Genomic DNA, 10,698 nt, shown 5'->3' with positions numbered 1-10,698 from the left:
TGTTGCTCTTCCAAAAGACTAGATTCTCAGTGCCTATATGGTAGCTTACAACCATCTGTAACCCTAGTTCCAGGGGATCCTACTGGCATTTGTAAGGAGTGCATACATGCAGGCAAAGCATCCATACACATAAAGTAAAATAAGCAAATCCTTTTTTTTGTTGCTTTTGAGGATGAAAGGGTTTATTTCACTTATACTTCCATACCACAATCCATCATTAAATGGCATTAGGATAGGAACTCAAAAAAATATGGAACACTTTCCAAACTTGCGTGTCATCCTTGCGCAGGGGCCATGCTAATCTTCTCCGTATCGTTCCAATTTTAGTATATGTGCTGCTGAAGTGAGCACACGGATCTTTTAAAAAGTTATCTTGTGCCACTTTCAAAGGAGATTTGTTTATTTTTTTTATATTACGTGGTGAGTGTTTTGCTTGCATGAAAGTCTCCACCATGTGCATGCAGTCCCCACACAGGCCAAAGGAGGGCCTCAGATTCCCTACAATTGGAGTTACAGACAGCTATGAGACACCATATGGATACTTGGAATCGAACCTAGATTCTGCATAAGAACACCCAGTGCAATGAGCCATTTCTCCAGCCCACTTCTGTAGCACTTTGATAAAACACTTGACAAGAGCCAATTTTAAGGGAGAAAACGTCCTCTGGGCTCATGGTTCCACAGGGACCATATGGAGGGGAAACCAAAGGATCAGGCCAATCCACATCTTATCGACTGACATAGGGAAGGCTGGAGAGAAAAGCTACCATTAAGGTGCCAGGAACACATGCAACATGGGTTTTCAGAAGTCCACACCGGCTGATTGTGCTACATAGCTTCTCCTTCCATGTTGTGTCCAAGGAGTCTTTAGAACCCGTGTGTCTTCTGCAGATGCACTTGCTATTTCTTTTTAAAACACTCAGACACAGTCTTTATTATGAAGCAAACCCATGTGTGTCTGTAATGGGAGTCAGTTCTCCCTATTTTACAGAAATTTCTGACAATCATGCCTTGAGTCTACTTAATAGAGCTCCTACCAGCCCCACGACCTTCCCAAATATAACTTTGTACTTGGGCTTTACCCGAAGACCTCAGTTTCAGCTCACACTTTGTTTTCTCTTCATCCTAATCTGTTTTATATTTTAATGCTATTTTCCTAAATGTATTTTTGTCATCCACATTAAATGCTTCTGGAATAAAGTAGGTGTGGACCAACAAATAAGCAAACATGCCTGCCTGGCGGGATAGGACTGCCTCTCCTGCTCCATTATCAGCCAGGTAGAGCCAGGAGCCCCACAGAAGACTATGAAAACATCTCTAACGGACCAGGGAGTGGGGGCTGGAAGGATCTGAAATGTAGGGAGGGGGCAACATCAAGTGTGGCCATAAAAGAATGGGGAGAATGTTTATTCAAGGCCATGGCTACTCCTGAGTCAGCACGGATGGAGGATGATCATTCTTGGCCAAAACTTGACACTAGAATGCCAAGAAATAGACTGGCCGAGAGTGATGGGTGACTTGTGCCTGTATTCCCAGCACTAGGGAGGTAGAGGCAAGAGAGTTCAGAGTTCCAGATCAACCTGATATTGTGCAACTCTACATAAAAAATAAGATCTAAGAGGAAGGGAGGGTGAGAGAGAGGTAGATAAGGGAGGGCAGGGAAATAGATTGTGACCAAGCCAACCCTGTCTGGGAATAGGAGTAGGCAAAGGAGGAGACCCTAGTCCCATACCACTGTCCTGGGAAGGTCTACTTTGTTATAGAGGCCACCTGAGCAATAGTCTCAGTCTGGCTGACCATCTCTTTCCAGACATACAAGGAGGAGTGACAGGCTAGAAGGGAAAGTTAGCGAAGCTGATTGAATCAGAAGGAGACGCTATGGGCACAGGGCCAGAGAGTATTCTTGGATGGGACTTTTTTGTTTCCAGTGTCCTATGGAACCAGCTGCAATTCTTTTTTTAAGTACCATTCCAGCTGACCTTTTGAAAGGAAGGATTTGTATTTCAATAGGAAATCTGCATCTCCACTGGAGGCAGAGGCTCAATTTTCTGTCCTTGGTTGTTCTCAGACAAGCTAATTCTTGGTGTGTGTGTGTGTGTTGAGGAGGGACTGTCTGTAAATTTGCACTAAATCAAAGACAGGACCCCAAGTGTCCATAGAGTAGCACCCTAGAGGCTGATGCACTGATGGAGAGAGGGGTAGCTCTGTCTGTCATCAGTGCACATGAGGACATCTTGCCATAGTTATTCCTTGGGAACACACAAAAGTAACCAGTAGAGAAATACTGGGAAAGAGACTATGCACAGACCTGGATATCAAATGGCCTTTGCTTTCATTGGGTAGGAGATGATAGATACTTGTTACATTTTTAAAAAGGAAGACATGGATATTGAGAAACAGATGGAAGATTGGATCCATGTGAGTACATGGATTGGAGTATAGATGGGTGGATAAGCAGATGTGTGGATGGGTAGATAAATAGGTGGGTGAGTGGGTGAGTGAATGGATAGATTGGTGGGTGGGTAGATGAGTGTATATACAGGTGGGTGAGAAAGTGGGAAGATGGGTGGATGGATGGATGGATGGATGGATGGATGGACGGACGGACGGACAGACGGACGGACGGATGGATGGATGGATAGATGGATGGGTGGATGGGTAAGTAGATAGGTAGTAAGTAGATGTGTGTGTGTGTGTGTGTGTGTATAATTTGTGAGTTATAGATAGCAGTTGAGAATCTGACATAAAGTACATTTAATTTTGTAGTCACAGCAAAGTACTAGAGAAAGGAAGGGAAGAAGGAAAGTGAGAGGTAGACAGATAGAGAAACGTGGTTGCCACATGACTCCTCAGGCTTATACCATGGTGGACAATGGGCTGCACAATATCAGCAAGTGAACACAGTACCGTGGAGAAGACGATGACCTGGAAGCAGAAGGCTTTTGATGTTGCTGTCACTTCAGAAGGTACCACTGGCCTAACATCCAGATCCTAGTCATCTCCAGGAGAAAGTAGGGCATCTGCTGTAGCCAACTTAGTATACTCAGGGTTAGGAATGAACCACAGCGTATACAAGGGAGAGAGGGCAGGGACCACATTTGCCCTGGTTCAGCTTAGTGGAAGTTCTTGGACAGCAGGACATAGGGCTCCAGTGCAGGTGCCTAGGCACCAAGCCACTAAGGTCTGAGCCCCACACTACAATGGCCTGAAGAAACTGGGGCGAGAACTCTGGACTTGGGGAGGAGAGAAGAGGAGCCAGACTGTAGCTGGCTCCAAGTCTCTGTCCATTAACAGTAAAAATGAGGAAATGCAGGAGGGAGTTGATAAAGCTGGCTCTGCTGGGACCACCTGGAGACAGCACATGGGCCCAGAAACCCATTTTTCAGGGACAGTGTGCTCTGTGCCCTCCTGTTGCCATGGTGACCTGGGCATGCTGCAACCCGTTGTCGTGGGTGCTGAACTGGTTAAGAATCAAAAGGGAGGAAGGGCTGTTCACTCTATCTCTTCTCCTGAAACAAGCCCAAAAATCTCTTTTCAGAGACTTTGATTTTATTCTCTGAAAGAAAACAAAATGTCAAACATAGAACTTTCTGGATTATTAAATGATGGGTATTACCACTCATATAGGAGTTCTCCAAAAACAGAGGAACTAGGGACTAGGGGTGGGGCACGAGCTCCCTCCAGCCACTGTTACAGCTCATGTCCAAGAGACTCCTGACCTCATCCCTGCATCTGACCTTGAGGAAGGTTCTCCCAGGACAGGTTTCTCTGACCACATTTGGACACAGGGGTCTCTATGAATAGAGATCCCTGGGGTCACTATCTGCACCCTAGATTGAAAGGTGTGTCCATTGAATCTCTGTATCTCCATCAAGGCAGGAACAGCAGACAAAAAGAAAGAAGAACATAAATTAAATGTATCAGTTTTATCCCATAAGAGGTGAGAACAGAAGAGAAGGGGTGGGGGAGTGGGTAAACTAAATGATTATTATCTCTTTCAGACATACCCTCAAGAGATAGACCCAGGTCCAGTCCCCACTCACCTCTAGTCAGGTGCCCACTGAGTGGCCCTAATGACTTGCTTAGCCTCTCTGGGTCTCTGAAGCAGGAAAGAGTACATGATGTTTTAGCCTTTCCAATCCTTAAGCTCTTGAGAGAGAAGTCAAGGCTGAGACTGACAGGGAAGGGTACCTTGCAGCTTTTGACCTGTTTTCTAGAGAACATTGACACCCCTTGTGTTGAGAAGCCTCCTGGACGAGCAAGGGAGTGCTGTCCTAGTCATTCAGTGGGGCTCTGGGAATGTGGGCAGGATCTGAGAACTGCCTTGGCATTGTCATGCTCGAGGGCTGGCGAAGATGTAGGAAAAGAGACAGATGTAGACCCCAACACTCAATCACCATCCCAGTTGTGGCTACTGGGGGCCAAAATCTAATGGTCACAGACACAGCAGGATGAGACCTAACCGTGGATGGAGAGATGTAGAGATCTGACTAGGGAGGTGACTTGGCCAAGAGTCCTTCCTGGCTGTGGTCACAGCTTCTGGCTGTCCCATTAGAAAATTCCACATTCTCAGGCTACTTAGCTTATCTGATCTCCTCTTTCCCTGACTATCTACCAGGATGGGTACATAGGATCCACACCCAACCAGTCATGGGTGTGGCACCTGGCTAGAGAGATGCATCTGAGTCCGCTAAGCTGAAGGAAGGATGGAAGTGACTGGCTCATTCTTTGCTACCCAAAAAAGACAGTTCTAAGGAAGAGGGCAGAGTTGGCTGGGACATGACCCCTGTGACACCTTTGATGCAACCGTGCCTGAAGATGTGTCCTAGCCCTCTTTCCTTGTTGCAACTGAGATTCTGCCTTTTCTAACTAAAGAACTCTGGTTAACTGTCACGGCTGTCACATCATCACACACACTCCATTCTGGAAAACATTTCCATCTAACCCAAGGTGCTACAAGGTCAAAGAGAAAGACAAAGAGATGCACAGGTCCTTGGAGGAGACACAGTCATCCCTCCCAAAGGCCCCACAGCTATGGTTCCTAGAGTAAGACCAGGGACCCCTCCAGGGAAGGGACAGAGAGGCCAGTTCTTAAATGAAGGAGGAAAGCATTTACACAGTTAATCTCTCTAAAGAATACACAAATAGGGATATACCCATGGCCAGACTATGAAGTCCCCAGATATGAAGGCAGAGAGTAAAACAGAGCCTTCTTCATCTGGCACAGCAGAAACCATTTGGGTAAAAATTAGAGACAATAAAAGACACTAATGTGATTCTTAGCTGTTACTCTAGGTCTTGAGGTAGTTAAGGGAAGTAAATTAGGAGGTGCTTGTGCATCTAGCTTCCCCCCAGAGACTTCAAGGACCTCCCTAGAGGGAAAGCTGAGGTGGGGAGAGTTTGCTGCTTAGTCTTTAGGGATTTTCTTTACCCAACCCCCCAAAGCAAAGCCTTTCTAATTGGCTGAGCCCCACAGCTCTTCCTTGTGGTCAGCCCTAAGCCACAGCCCCGCAATATTCTGCCTAAGGGTGGACATACTTAACAGTACTAGAGGCAGGGGATGGTGGCCTCATCTCTGAATCAGTGTTCCTGCCTGCAATGGACTTAAGGTCCTGTCCTCACATTCTTTATACTGCCCCTGTCCCACTTGTGAAGCAGCCCTGGTCGTTCAAGGCTTGCATCCTTCTAGGAAACAACACCTCTGCACTGAGTTGCTGTGTGGACTCTGGCACCAAGGGACCTTTGGTGGCAGTATCAAGAGGCAAGGGGTTAAGATCTTGAAAATCCTGCATGGTCTGTGGGTGGTTCTTCTTGCCCTATTGCTCCTGTGTCCCTCCACCTTCCCAGGCACACCTAGAATACCCTTCCCCACAAGCCTGACATGAGAGCAGTGGGGTCTCTGTGTGCCAGGACAGAGCACCCATGGTTGGGTGAGATACAAGATCAAAGTGCAGGCAGGCTTGGTATCTGGTGACAGCATCTCTTGGCTTCTACGATGCACCTTGAACTTTGCATCTTCTCTACGAGTGGAATAGTGGAGACAGCAAAAGGGCAAGGGATCTAGGCTCCCTTTGCCAACTCCCTCAATCGAGGGTAGAGCCCTCAGGACAGAGACACCTCCCAGAAGGTCTCACCATGCTTGAGATTTAGTTTCTAACACAGGAGTTGGGGCATGTTCAAGCCAGGGCATTTCTTCTCATTTTCCTTTTCCCCATGGACTCTACCTCCATGGGCCCCTGCCTGCCAAGTCCCCATTGGCCTCAAACCCACACTAGGACAGAGTGATAGGCCCAAAAGTGGTCTTTCTACGTAAGAACAAAACAGGACAGGGTTTTTCCCAGGGTCAAGAAATAAAGATGAAAAATAGAAATAAAAATGTATGTTTCTGCCTCAAAGCCCAGCTTGCTTCTTCCTTCCTTCCTTCCTTCTTCCTTCCTTCCTCCTTTTTTTCCCTCTATACAAGGGAGTGTTGCAGGGAATCCTGGGAAAATCTTGAGCAGTTATATGAGACACCCTTTTGAGCATTCCTCCAAGACACTAGGCTTGGAATACAGGGAGAAAATTGCCCAGGGGAAAGCTATAACCAGTTATGTCCTCCAGTCCAGAGTTCTCAGCGTGATTTATGGGTTGCTCCAGATATCACCTACAGAGAGCAGTCACAGCCCAGACAGACAATGGGGCAGGTATTTCTGCTCTGTCTTCCAGCAGATAGATCCTCTTGTGGGCTGTGAGGTAGTTACCGTATGGGTTCAAGACAGAGAAGTGGACTCAACAAAGAACAGGGAATACCACAGCAATCAAGAGACTACCTTTCTTTGCTGATGGGAACTATGGTGGTTCCCTGTACCCAGTCTCCCTGTCTTCACTCATTCAAGCCAAGTGAAGGTTGAGACTGAAGAATGGGCAGGAGAAGCCACACAGAGCCCCCTGTGTATTGCAGAGGTATCTAGGAGCCTCTACCATTTAGATGCCCAGAACATGCTCCACATGTGATGACCCAAAATGTCCCCAGATGTTACCAAATGCCTCTAAGGAAGGGAGTTGAGTACTTGGCCTCTCACTTGGTAGCTTCTGGACTAAATAGGAAACAAAAAAGGGAAAACTCCCTTGGAAAGGGTGGACTGATACTGAGCAGAGACCCAGAGAATCAGAAGGAAGCTTTGCCATTGTTAGGCAGGCAAGGAGGTGGAAGAGACTCTCCAGGCAGCCCCAGGGCACAGCAGAGAGGCACCCCATTTAGTTAATGGCGAAGGATAGCTGTTTTGTCTTGCTTCTGTCTCTTCCTGGCTCAAATTCTATAGGCATTCGTGAAGCAAAGAAATGGGAAGTGATTCTCAGGGTCATCTAGCCAAAATGTCTGAGCCCGAATCTGGCAGAGTCCTCTCTCTCTCCTTTCTCCCCCTTTCTTGCTCTTGTCTTTTCTCAGTCTCTCCAGCTGTCCCCCATTTCCCTCATTTTCCCTCTGACCCTCCCCCACTGTCCCCTGTGTGCAAAGAGACTCAGGATGTGAGAGGGTTCTGGCTATGACCTTGAAGAACCTTTGCAAGGCGGAGTAGGTCTCTGCCTGGCATAGATCCCACACACAGTAGGCATTTGTGCACCCTGACTATCCTTGAAAACAGCTCAGCCCTGCCCCCACCACCCAGCCAGCAGTCTGGGAGCAGGTGGCTGCCTGTTTTGACAGGGTATTATATAACCCCCTGCCCTTGATGGGTAACAGAAAGGAGAAAATGAGACACGCTGCAACCCACTCAGAGGGACATAGACCAAATCCACAGCTTGGAGTCACCGAGTCTTGGCAGACATGAGCAGTTGAGTCTTTCCCAAGGAGACTGTAATTGAGACCGGCACTAGGTTATCAGTGGTGGTGCATCTGAAAGAAAAAAAAAGGCAAGAAAAATAAAAATTAAAAAAAAATCTGAATTGCTTAGCATCTGAATTGCTTCCCGAAGACACAGAATTTAAACATGATTAATTTTTCGGCTTTTTTTGTGAATAAGGGCTGATTAAATGTTTATATTTTCCATCATTTTGCTGAAAGCGTGACTACATTATGCCAGCAGAACTGTACTAACTAAATAATATTTCTGTTACTGTTATTACATTGATTCTGCAGCATTGGGAAACAAGATCTCTGCTATCATTATATCAATCCAAATATGGTATTAAGATCAGCGTGGGCACAAGTCACTTCCCCCCCCCCTCCTCCCTGTACCTGGAGACCAGTACTCAACACCTGTGACTGGAAGGGAACACAGGAAAAAGTCGCCTTCGGGAGCATTTAGAGATGCTGTGTCCAAAAAAAGAGGTGAGGTCCCAGCCTTGTTCCCCACGATTTTGTAATGCTCCTGCCTACTCCTAGACACCCTCCCCCAGAAAGGACAAATATGCCACCTCCTGGATGCGGCTCCCAAAGGTAGCTCCCTTGTCCCCCCAGGAGGGTGAGGGCTCAATCCCAGAGATGACTAAATTTGGTTTATAAAGATGCTGTCGACACTGTCACCCAAATACTGAGTGAAAAAAAAAAAGATGAAATATATTTTGACCGATTTATAAAAAAACAATCTGACATAAAGTAATATTCATCTTTGATGAATCCAATATTCTTATGGAATGACATTAGGCAGTATCTATTATATCTTTCATTGTGTTCCCATCTGCCCTTTTCAGGAGCTAAATTATGTGCATTAGTACGTAAATGGGCTAATGCCTCTCAGTATTTAGAGGACTGCACGCCGTGAATACATTCTCTGCTTCGAGAAGTAATTGGTAATTACAATGGTCATTTAGGCAATCACTGTCTCTCCTAGATTCATGTCATTCTTAAAAATAACTAGCTCTTAACCTTTGACAGAGTTCCACAGAAACCGTTCATCATCGCCCACGCTTTGATTAATTTCACACATACACAAACCTGTATCAATAAAAGTGATGGTTTTACATTTGTTAACCACAGCAATTTACCTCCCTCATCAAAACAGCTTAATATCAGGTAACACTGTGCTCCAAATCTCATTAGTTTCATTTTATAAACACCTTTACAGTTCCTTTCTTGGAGGAAAAAAAAATCATCTTGGAGCACTCTTTCTTCAGCCCATTATCCAAACCAGAGATGATATGGCAAATGACGGGAATATTTTTGTGTTGGGGGGGGGGGGCAAATAAGGGGAAAGTAAGGAAAATGACCTGACGTCACCAAATTCGAGTTTCTCATTTTCTTATTTACTGTTCACCCCGATTGCTAGAGCCACCCATGTTTTTTGCATGTGAGCACCTCCTTTCCAAGCGGGGAGGAGCAGAGAAGAAAGCTAAAATGTCAGGCATTTGATACGAAAACCTGGTATGAGGAGCCTCCCAGGACGTACCACATCCTCTAGCTCCTTGATACCTGCTTCAGCTCCAGTCACTGGGACTTCATCTTTAAATGCAACACACACACACACACACACACATTTTAGCACCCTTTTTATTTATGTGAAAGCACCCACGAGTAAATGGCAGTAGCCGCATGCCGCGGTGGCGTGTGCCTGTTTCTCGGAGCTCAAGCTGCAAAACAGACCTCTCTGGGCAAAGGGGATGAAAAGCATGATCCGAGCCTGCAAAATAATCGAGTCCTGTCTATGGGAGGCGGGCATGCTTTTCCAGTTAATATAATTATATGGAATTACGGAGCCGCTTGCAATATGGAGGTAAAATTAGACTTTATTGTCAGCATCACCCAAATCCCTGCCTTCTGCGGGGTACATATCTGCCCATGAAACAGCGCATGACGGTTTCCAGATTCCAGTATCTGCAGAGACGGGACGGGTGTCTGCCCCTCGGGGGCTCTCTGCAGGGATGCCTCTTTGGATTTGGGACCTGGTAGAGGAAGGCTGAGTCCATGAGCCATCCATCCCAGAGACGCAGAGTAGGAATGGTTATAGACAGGCTAGTCCAAGAAATCTGAGGGAAATAGGCGGCCATCCAAGGACATGGCCAGCACTGTTGAGTCTTCAAGGGAGATACCACTGGTGGTCAGATGTCTACCTCAGGATCCCCTTATGGATGCAGCCCTTTCTCTACTTTAAAACAACACTCCTTAAAGTAATTCTCAAATTTGTGTCCACTCTGCAGACAAGGAAGGCAAGGTTTAAAAGACTGTCTCTCACCTTCCTGACCATGTCACCTAGCCAACTGAGACTTGAATGTCCTTATCTATAAAATGGGCATGTAGAGGCACTGTCTGTGAGGGCTTCCAGGATGCCTTCGTGTATATTTGTAGATGGCAAATGTTATAATTATGCACCACTATTCTACTGGCCTTGTGGCTTAATAGCTGCTTCAACTCAAGTTTTCAGGCACCCTGGGAGCCAAAGCCCCCTGGGGTCCCACACCCCCAGAACAGCTTTGTAGAAGAGAAGACTCGGCAAAGAATGAAAATAAGGTATCCCTTGTCCAAAAAAACAATGAGAAAGACCATGGGTTTCACAATGAAATGTTTTCCTTTCCTCTGCCTCTCTTTCAAAATTGCTATCCAGTCTCCTTCTAGATGAGAGAAAGGATTCCCTTAGGGCTGAAAACGGACTTTCAGAAGGGCTGTCCCTGTTCCCACCGAATCACATTGACCATGAAGAGCACCCTTTCCGAGGTGACAGGGGGCAAGAGTTGGGTTCCTGGGTCTTGTCTAAGCCAGGGTAGGGGACAGATGACCGGAACACC

General features: G+C 46.4%; 1 non-coding gene across 1 annotated transcript; it reads right to left on the bottom strand.

Moving 5' to 3' along the window:
- Positions 1 to 244: 244 nt before the first annotated feature.
- Positions 245 to 351, bottom strand: LOC114609828. Its single transcript, XR_003709585.1, has one exon. It is a non-coding gene; the product is annotated as a U6 spliceosomal RNA (small nuclear RNA).
- Between the last annotated feature and the right edge of the window lie 10,347 nt (positions 352 to 10,698).

Source organism: Grammomys surdaster, unplaced genomic scaffold (assembly GCF_004785775.1).
Source record: "Grammomys surdaster isolate TR1022 unplaced genomic scaffold, NIH_TR_1.0 125984, whole genome shotgun sequence".
NCBI lineage: Eukaryota > Metazoa > Chordata > Mammalia > Rodentia > Muridae > Grammomys > Grammomys surdaster.
The sequence above is the reverse complement of the archived record's forward strand: the minus strand, read 5'-3'. Positions and strand labels throughout refer to the sequence as shown.